This window comes from Vigna umbellata, chromosome 5 (assembly GCF_029865625.1).
Source record: "Vigna umbellata cultivar VRB3 chromosome 5, Vumbellata_1.0, whole genome shotgun sequence".
Classification (NCBI taxonomy): domain Eukaryota; kingdom Viridiplantae; phylum Streptophyta; class Magnoliopsida; order Fabales; family Fabaceae; genus Vigna; species Vigna umbellata.
Window position 1 is genome coordinate 3,951,881 of NC_142169.1, and position 10,264 is coordinate 3,962,144.

At 39.2% G+C, this 10,264-nt stretch overlaps 1 long non-coding RNA gene across 1 annotated transcript; it reads left to right on the forward strand.

Moving 5' to 3' along the window:
* Window positions 1–623: 623 nt before the first annotated feature.
* On the forward strand, window positions 624–9,559 carry LOC148197547 (uncharacterized). Its single transcript, XR_015786935.1, has 3 exons — window positions 624–1,193; window positions 4,123–6,435; window positions 9,343–9,559. It is a non-coding gene; the product is annotated as an uncharacterized LOC148197547 (long non-coding RNA).
* The last annotated feature ends 705 nt before the right edge of the window (window positions 9,560–10,264 follow it).

The window sequence follows — 10,264 nt, forward strand, 5'->3', positions numbered from 1 at the left end:
TTTACTTTGTAACTGTTGTATCTGAGTTTTAATTTTAATATATTAACCAAATTACAGATTCTATTAAGATAAATTGAATTTTAAGATTGTTGGGATCGAAATTAATCTTAATTTGAGTTTAGTTCTTAAGTTAATTTTGGCATGACATATCAGTAAAAACGAAGTGTCTTAAATTTGATAATTAATTTTCTTAAGATCTTTTCTCAATTTTAAAAGTCTTGTTTTTTTAACTTACTTATATTTAATATAGTAACATTTTATTCTTGATAAAAGTAGTATTTATTTTTCTTTTTAAATTATTATTATTTAGAAAATGTATTTATCTATCATTAATTGTATTTTTTTTGTTATATATAATTAAAAGATATTTTAATAAAAAAATTGTGTATAAATTCTTTTCATAAATTGAATATACTATGAATTGGATCCAATTAATGACATACCTAACTTTTAGCCATGGATTGGATTCTTGTGGAATGTCCTTTCTATTCATCTAATTGCATCTATAAAAAAATTTTGGGCAGACTTATACGAATAATGACTAAATGTTAAAAATAAAAAAACATTAATAACGACCTAATGTTGTAAGACCCGTAATTTTTGATGGTAGGGGTCATGGAGGGGACATGGTGGTCACCCACCTCTTTGACTATTAGGATGCAATTATTGGAAGGGGAAAGAGGGGAGGCTCTCATTTTGGGCGTCAGGGGAGATGCATCTCACCCGTGAGCACCTCTTGGACGTGAGAGAAGAAATAATGTTGGGAGCCCTCCATTTTTGTAAGACTAGTTGTGGATTCTTCATTCCAAACATCAATCCTTCTTCCTTCTAACGTTGTTGTAGCTGCTGTGATTGGAAGTTTGCTCCTGGACCGTGAAGGTGGCTTCTCCTTTTGCTGGACCAGCTACGTCTTTAAGCTCTCAAGTTTGCTAGCATAGAAGAGAGCCATGTGAGAGAGCAGCTAGAGGAAGGGCACCCTTCCTTCCATTTCCAGCCGTCCAAAGAGCACCCATGGGAACTGTACCAACTTCAGAAAGGCTGAGAGGTGGATCTGGGTGGGCATCTGGTGGGAGTGGAGTCCTTGCAGCAAAATCTGGGAGAGGAAGTGAAGAATTGTGGAGATTACAAGGAGATCTTGATCTGCACGTCTGGGAGGAGTTAGATCCCAAAATTTACATGGAAGTCTTCAAGAGGTAAGGGGAGCTTGATTTATTTCATTGATTGTTGAGATATTTTGGCTTTGCTGCAAATATGTGAAAAAATCTGGACGAAAAGGGGAGGGTTTTCTGGGCTTTCTGGACTCTGGTGCGATTCTGCAGAATTTCTGCAGAATGCGCGTTCGTCCAATTTTGGGAAGTCAAAATTGGACGTTCGTCCTAACAGTGCTCGACCAAATAGTGGTCGGTCAACTTCTGAACGTTCGTCCAATTCTGGTGAAATTGGACATTCGTCCAAATTGTTGAGCGTTCGGTTCTGAACGAACGTCCGCGTTCGTTCGTCATAATATATGGGACGCTCGTCCAAGTGGTATTTAAACAGTGAATTATGAGCGTTCGTCCGTAACTTAGTATCTTCGTGGAGTAATCTTGAACGTTCGGCCTAGGTCTCAAGACGAACGTCCGTAGGTTATAAAGAGCGTTCGGTCTTTTAGGTTGTTTGATCTTATGCGCTCGTCCAAAGCGTCCAATGGTTTAGCGTTCGGCCTAAGTGATGGATCTTAGCGTTCGGCTCAGTAATTGAGCGTTCGGCCTTGTGATAATTATGAGCGTTCGGCTTTTGGGGTATAACGAGCGTTCGGTTTTTGAGTATAAGTAAGCGTTCGTCCTTGGTTAAGTGAGCGTTCGTCCTTGGTTAAGTGAGCGTTCGTCCTTGGTTAAGTGAGCGTTCGTCCTTGGTTAAGTGAGCGTTCGTCCAATGTTTTTGGGAGCGTTCGTCCTTGGTTTTTGGTAGCGTTCGTCCTTGGTTTTGTGAGCGCTCGACCTTGGTTCGGTGTTCATCGACAACGTTCGGCCTTTGATGAAGATTATTCCAGAACGTTCGTTCAGACAGCATCAGAGTTGGAAATAGCGTTCGGTAATAATGCATGAATCCGTGGAAGTATTTTGAAGCAATTATTGAGAATTGTTGGTTATTTCCTTGATCCAATATTGGTTTAGTTATACATATTATTGAGAATATGTATGACTTCGTGATTGAGCACGTTATTTCTAGTTATACATATTATTGAGGATATGTATGACTTCGTGATTGAGCACGTTTATACTATTGGTTTAGTTATACATATTATTGAGAATATGTGTGACTTCGTGATTGAGCACGTTTATTCTACTGGTTTAGTTATACATATTATTGAGAATATGTATGACTTCGTGATTGAGCACGTTTATTCTGTTGGAGGTGGTACATACACTATGTTATTTACTTGTAACTTCGTCGGTCTTTTTAGCATTTTTGCTAGTCTCACGCGTGAGACGGAGATTCGAGTGTCACCTTCTTCTGCGCGAGGAGGTGAATGTCTCGCCCACTGACTTCGGCTCGTGTTGAGTATAGTGCATCGTTACGCGTAGTATCGATGTTTTTACTCGTTAGTCCTTGAGGAGTCGGGGAGATAGGTCTGAAGTCGCGATGGATGACGGCTCGGGTCGCCTGTTATTGAGAGCAGGTTATGACGACGAATTACAAGTAAACGACATCAGTTTATGAAAGACTAGTCTGCAGAGTCATGTGAGTCGATTTATCATGGGGATTGTTATAGTATTTGTAGTGGGTTTATAATGTGATAATTCTGGTTATTCATCTGCATGTTGTGGCTGTGGCTTCTAACTGTGATAGTCGTACAGATACGGGAGAGATGGTAGTGCAGATAAAGTTGGATTTGGAATACTTCAAGAGAGAGACGGGAAGTAAAACTTGTTGGATCTATAGGTAGTAACGAGCGTTCTTACTAACGACGTTCGGTCTTCGTGTTATTTATTTTCTGGTAGCGAGTGTTATTAGGTAACAGTTGATCTTGATGTTAGTGGATCTGAGGTAGCTAGCGTCCGATCTTAATTTGGTAACCTGAGGTTTAGTTTGATTACGTTCGGTCAGTACTGAGGTGTTCAGCAGAGTACTGTAGGTGTTTAACCCAGACTCAAGCGTTCTTTATTATAGTGTTCTGTCTCGTAGCGATGGTTCTTAGGGAATGATCTTTATTGGTGATGTTGCTCTGAGGATGTAATCATTTATAGGGAGTGACCAGCCTTGATAGTCGTTGAGGTAACAATCGATTAATAAATAGTGATTAGTTGTGATGATGCATGATTCAGGAAGTGATCATTCATAGGTAATGCTCGGGTCGGATGATGATTGTCTCAGGTAAGGATCATTAATAGTTAGTGGTTGTACGTAGGGAACATCCGGTCTCGATGAGGTTACCCTCAGATAGAATTAAATCCAGTAAAGTGATCAAATAAGTGTTCGTCTGAAGGGTACTTAATCTGTGGTGTGCGAGATTTGATCTTTGAGCAATCGTTTGAATAGTGTTCGAAGTAATAGTAATTGTTCTAGTAGAGTACACTGTCTTAACGTGAAGTCTAAGCACTTGATCTTAATCAGCGTTTGATCTTTTGGTATTCAACCTAATGGTATTCGGTATAATAGCGTTGATGTTTAGTTTCGAGCTTAAGTGATCAATCTTAAAGTTCGTATAAACAGTATCCGATGTAATATAAGTTCGTTGATTTATCGTTTGATTCAGTAATGATATGATATCTGGGTATGTATTGAGGTTGAGTGCACTGTAGTAGGATGTCTTGATCTGTGGTTGATTGTGGATATATTGAGGGGACTAAGAATGAAATCACAAGTGGGGCACCTTCCATTGATTTGCTCATCAATGTATCATCCGGATGAGAGTCTATTGTGTACTGGATTGATTATTAGGTATTATGGGATGAGTGTCCAACAGGAATTGTGGTACGTTGGTTTGAGGATGTCTGATTTAATTATCATATGATATTTGTGTTGAAATAACTATGCAAGTTTTATAAATGATGTGTTTCAGGTTAGCTCACCCTTACTTTGCTTGTTTGTGCATGTGAATGCGATGATCGTATAATGTGTGATGTTATACGGGAGCAGTTGAAGGATTGTCACGTGATCCTGTGCAAATGGAGGAAGAGATGAAAGATCGAATTAGAAGGATTCAAGGTTATCTTTGCAGTTGCGTCTGAGCTTAAAACTGATGTATAGATTTTAGTTTATGTTCGGGATGTTATGTATTATTACAACATTTAAGTTTTGAATATAAATTTTAATTTTTAGGGTGAATTTTTGGGATGTTACAGTAATGGTATCAGAGCAGTTCATCCTTAGGATGACCTCTGTGTTGTGGGTTTACCGTGTCTTCGCTGTGAAGAATTTAGTGTAAATGGTTTGATTTACCACTTCCTCCGTGTCTATATAGTAAGATGTGTATCTAACTAGATGTTTTGAGAACAGAAAACGTCTTGATAAGAGTAATGAGGGTGCACACTCATGACTTTTACCATAGACGATTTTCCTTTCTTGATTCTGAAGGTTAGAGTTAAGAAAAGGTTAGAGTTTTAGTGGTGTTTCCTGTAGTAATTCGTGTCTTGTTCTTGCTTTTGTGGTAGTCTTTTGTGCTCGATAGTAGTAGAGGAATGCATATTCAAGGACAACTTGAGTTGTATACCTTTATTAGAATTGGTTTAAGCCTTTGAGACAAGATCTTGCCGCGAAGATAGGAGTTAGAAGACTAAAAGTTAAGCTTCGGAGGGCGAGTGAAGATATTGGAGTTTAGGAGTAAGGTTATGAGTGATGAAAATTTCCAGAAATCAAGTCATAAGGTCATATGTTGTACGTTCGCAAGAAGTTCAGAGGCTAGATTAAGAGAAGCTTTGGATAAATATGGTTGTAACAAGGTTGGAGAAATGAGTTGGGTTTAGAATATCAGTAACGTTAACAGTCAGAAGAAAAGGACGTGTTGGCGAGAAACGGGGTGACGCTGTGAGAGTTTGGTAACACGAACCTATGTATTAGTGATGGTTGGAATCTGAATAAGAAAATGGTGGATGACCTAAAATTTAAGTTAAGGAAGGAATAGGAAATTCTATAGCAGACTAGGGGAAATAAGTATCAAGAAAGGAAGTAGAAGGAGAAAATTTCGAGAGGTAGTCAGATAAGGCAGGACATGAGGTATTTGAAAGAGAATGAAGTATTGATAGGATCTTAAGTTAAGTGGGAAAATTTGAAGGAGATGATCAAGTTGTATCAGTAAGTGGATGATTCAGAGTCAAGTTTAGTTGGATGTTTCAAGATTAGTAATTCACACAGAAGAAAGGTTTGATCATAGGCTAAGATGGAAGGTTTCAAACGATGAAGATAAAGGTATGTCTCTGTCGATCAGTGTTTTAAGGCAAGACCTCCAGGAAAATGATAGTTGCTTCTTAGTGTTATCACCCATGGAAGCGACTCAAGTTTCAGATCTTGCGGTGCAGGAGAATTCAGAGTGTAAACTTTGCGGTCGTGAATGACTTCTTAGATGTTTTCCTGAAGAAGTTTCTGGTTTCCTCCTTCACGAAAGCATGAAGATCATTTTAGGTAAGTGTTTAAGGTTGAGAGTATGCAAGCCAGAAGGGATTTGTCATTTGAAGTGCAACCAGTAAGGATCGAGGACGAACTGTTAAACGATTTAAGGTCATCTGGAATGATATAACACACAACCCTACCTGGAGGTTAGAGGATGAGATGAGAGAAACTTACCTCGACTAGTCCCGATAAGCTTAATTTTCGAGGACGAAAATTTTTGTTGTTGGGGAGAATGTAAGACCCGTAATTTTTGATGGTAGGGGTCATGGAGGGGACATGGTGGTCACCCACCTCTTTGACTATTAGGATGCAATTATTGGAAGGGGAAAGAGGGGAGGCTCTCATTTTGGGCGTCAGGGGAGATGCATCTCACCCGTGAGCACCTCTTGGACGTGAGAGAAGAAATAATGTTGGGAGCCCTCCATTTTTGTAAGACTAGTTGTGGATTCTTCATTCCAAACATCAATCCTTCTTCCTTCTAACGTTGTTGTAGCTGCTGTGATTGGAAGTTTGCTCCTGGACCGTGAAGGTGGCTTCTCCTTTTGCTGGACCAGCTACGTCTTTAAGCTCTCAAGTTTGCTAGCATAGAAGAGAGCCATGTGAGAGAGCAGCTAGAGGAAGGGCACCCTTCCTTCCATTTCCAGCCGTCCAAAGAGCACCCATGGGAACTGTACCAACTTCAGAAAGGCTGAGAGGTGGATCTGGGTGGGCATCTGGTGGGAGTGGAGTCCTTGCAGCAAAATCTGGGAGAGGAAGTGAAGAATTGTGGAGATTACAAGGAGATCTTGATCTGCACGTCTGGGAGGAGTTAGATCCCAAAATTTACATGGAAGTCTTCAAGAGGTAAGGGGAGCTTGATTTATTTCATTGATTGTTGAGATATTTTGGCTTTGCTGCAAATATGTGAAAAAATCTGGACGAAAAGGGGAGGGTTTTCTGGGCTTTCTGGACTCTGGTGCGATTCTGCAGAATTTCTGCAGAATGCGCGTTCGTCCAATTTTGGGAAGTCAAAATTGGACGTTCGTCCTAACAGTGCTCGACCAAATAGTGGTCGGTCAACTTCTGAACGTTCGTCCAATTCTGGTGAAATTGGACATTCGTCCAAATTGTTGAGCGTTCGGTTCTGAACGAACGTCCGCGTTCGTTCGTCATAATATATGGGACGCTCGTCCAAGTGGTATTTAAACAGTGAATTATGAGCGTTCGTCCGTAACTTAGTATCTTCGTGGAGTAATCTTGAACGTTCGGCCTAGGTCTCAAGACGAACGTCCGTAGGTTATAAAGAGCGTTCGGTCTTTTAGGTTGTTTGATCTTATGCGCTCGTCCAAAGCGTCCAATGGTTTAGCGTTCGGCCTAAGTGATGGATCTTAGCGTTCGGCTCAGTAATTGAGCGTTCGGCCTTGTGATAATTATGAGCGTTCGGCTTTTGGGGTATAACGAGCGTTCGGTTTTTGAGTATAAGTAAGCGTTCGTCCTTGGTTAAGTGAGCGTTCGTCCTTGGTTAAGTGAGCGTTCGTCCTTGGTTAAGTGAGCGTTCGTCCAATGTTTTTGGGAGCGTTCGTCCTTGGTTTTTGGTAGCGTTCGTCCTTGGTTTTGTGAGCGCTCGACCTTGGTTCGGTGTTCATCGACAACGTTCGGCCTTTGATGAAGATTATTCCAGAACGTTCGTTCAGACAGCATCAGAGTTGGAAATAGCGTTCGGTAATAATGCATGAATCCGTGGAAGTATTTTGAAGCAATTATTGAGAATTGTTGGTTATTTCCTTGATCCAATATTGGTTTAGTTATACATATTATTGAGAATATGTATGACTTCGTGATTGAGCACGTTATTTCTAGTTATACATATTATTGAGGATATGTATGACTTCGTGATTGAGCACGTTTATACTATTGGTTTAGTTATACATATTATTGAGAATATGTGTGACTTCGTGATTGAGCACGTTTATTCTACTGGTTTAGTTATACATATTATTGAGAATATGTATGACTTCGTGATTGAGCACGTTTATTCTGTTGGAGGTGGTACATACACTATGTTATTTACTTGTAACTTCGTCGGTCTTTTTAGCATTTTTGCTAGTCTCACGCGTGAGACGGAGATTCGAGTGTCACCTTCTTCTGCGCGAGGAGGTGAATGTCTCGCCCACTGACTTCGGCTCGTGTTGAGTATAGTGCATCGTTACGCGTAGTATCGATGTTTTTACTCGTTAGTCCTTGAGGAGTCGGGGAGATAGGTCTGAAGTCGCGATGGATGACGGCTCGGGTCGCCTGTTATTGAGAGCAGGTTATGACGACGAATTACAAGTAAACGACATCAGTTTATGAAAGACTAGTCTGCAGAGTCATGTGAGTCGATTTATCATGGGGATTGTTATAGTATTTGTAGTGGGTTTATAATGTGATAATTCTGGTTATTCATCTGCATGTTGTGGCTGTGGCTTCTAACTGTGATAGTCGTACAGATACGGGAGAGATGGTAGTGCAGATAAAGTTGGATTTGGAATACTTCAAGAGAGAGACGGGAAGTAAAACTTGTTGGATCTATAGGTAGTAACGAGCGTTCTTACTAACGACGTTCGGTCTTCGTGTTATTTATTTTCTGGTAGCGAGTGTTATTAGGTAACAGTTGATCTTGATGTTAGTGGATCTGAGGTAGCTAGCGTCCGATCTTAATTTGGTAACCTGAGGTTTAGTTTGATTACGTTCGGTCAGTACTGAGGTGTTCAGCAGAGTACTGTAGGTGTTTAACCCAGACTCAAGCGTTCTTTATTATAGTGTTCTGTCTCGTAGCGATGGTTCTTAGGGAATGATCTTTATTGGTGATGTTGCTCTGAGGATGTAATCATTTATAGGGAGTGACCAGCCTTGATAGTCGTTGAGGTAACAATCGATTAATAAATAGTGATTAGTTGTGATGATGCATGATTCAGGAAGTGATCATTCATAGGTAATGCTCGGGTCGGATGATGATTGTCTCAGGTAAGGATCATTAATAGTTAGTGGTTGTACGTAGGGAACATCCGGTCTCGATGAGGTTACCCTCAGATAGAATTAAATCCAGTAAAGTGATCAAATAAGTGTTCGTCTGAAGGGTACTTAATCTGTGGTGTGCGAGATTTGATCTTTGAGCAATCGTTTGAATAGTGTTCGAAGTAATAGTAATTGTTCTAGTAGAGTACACTGTCTTAACGTGAAGTCTAAGCACTTGATCTTAATCAGCGTTTGATCTTTTGGTATTCAACCTAATGGTATTCGGTATAATAGCGTTGATGTTTAGTTTCGAGCTTAAGTGATCAATCTTAAAGTTCGTATAAACAGTATCCGATGTAATATAAGTTCGTTGATTTATCGTTTGATTCAGTAATGATATGATATCTGGGTATGTATTGAGGTTGAGTGCACTGTAGTAGGATGTCTTGATCTGTGGTTGATTGTGGATATATTGAGGGGACTAAGAATGAAATCACAAGTGGGGCACCTTCCATTGATTTGCTCATCAATGTATCATCCGGATGAGAGTCTATTGTGTACTGGATTGATTATTAGGTATTATGGGATGAGTGTCCAACAGGAATTGTGGTACGTTGGTTTGAGGATGTCTGATTTAATTATCATATGATATTTGTGTTGAAATAACTATGCAAGTTTTATAAATGATGTGTTTCAGGTTAGCTCACCCTTACTTTGCTTGTTTGTGCATGTGAATGCGATGATCGTATAATGTGTGATGTTATACGGGAGCAGTTGAAGGATTGTCACGTGATCCTGTGCAAATGGAGGAAGAGATGGAAGATCGAATTAGAAGGATTCAAGGTTATCTTTGCAGTTGCGTCTGAGCTTAAAACTGATGTATAGATTTTAGTTTATGTTCGGGATGTTATGTATTATTACAACATTTAAGTTTTGAATATAAATTTTAATTTTTAGGGTAAATTTTTGGGATGTTACAAATGTCACTAAATTGGAATACATTTTGTTATCCTAATTTAGTTTAATTAAATTTTATCAATTTTATAAAATGGTTTTAAGGGAAAAAAATTGAAATAGGTACCTGCTATCTCTGGTTAGAGAATTCGGCCAAAATTATGTGATGAGCCGAGCCACATAATGTCGACCCAATAGAGTTTGGTCCTATTAATTTAAGGATTTTTTCCTGCACTTCCATGAAGTGTAAATTTTCAATTTTTGCCAAATATTTTTTTATATTACTCATAAATTTTTATATGTTATTTCAAATAATTTTTGCCAAAATATAAAGTTGCATAAATACACAAACTTCGTGTGGAGATTATTTTCAACATAAAATAAACCACCCACATTCCTCTCACATGAGTCACAAGCTGACATTACCCAACTCAGCAAACTGACGTCCTTGTCAAGACATATATAAACACTTGGTTGATTTGTGTTTTGGCCAATGTGGGACTCGTGAACATAGAGACAGAACACTTTCAACAGGTTACATCCTTTTTTATCTCGCAAGGTAGAGACAGTACTTCAAGTGATTAAAAGAAACTGATTGTAATTAATTGGAACACCTTTTTTCTGAAATCTTATTGGGTATTGACAATTAGTGCAACATGTTTTAGCTTCTTCAATCTTTTCCCTACCTCTTAACAAAATATTCCTCAACTTCACATCATCCTGTGACCCTAATTACTATCAC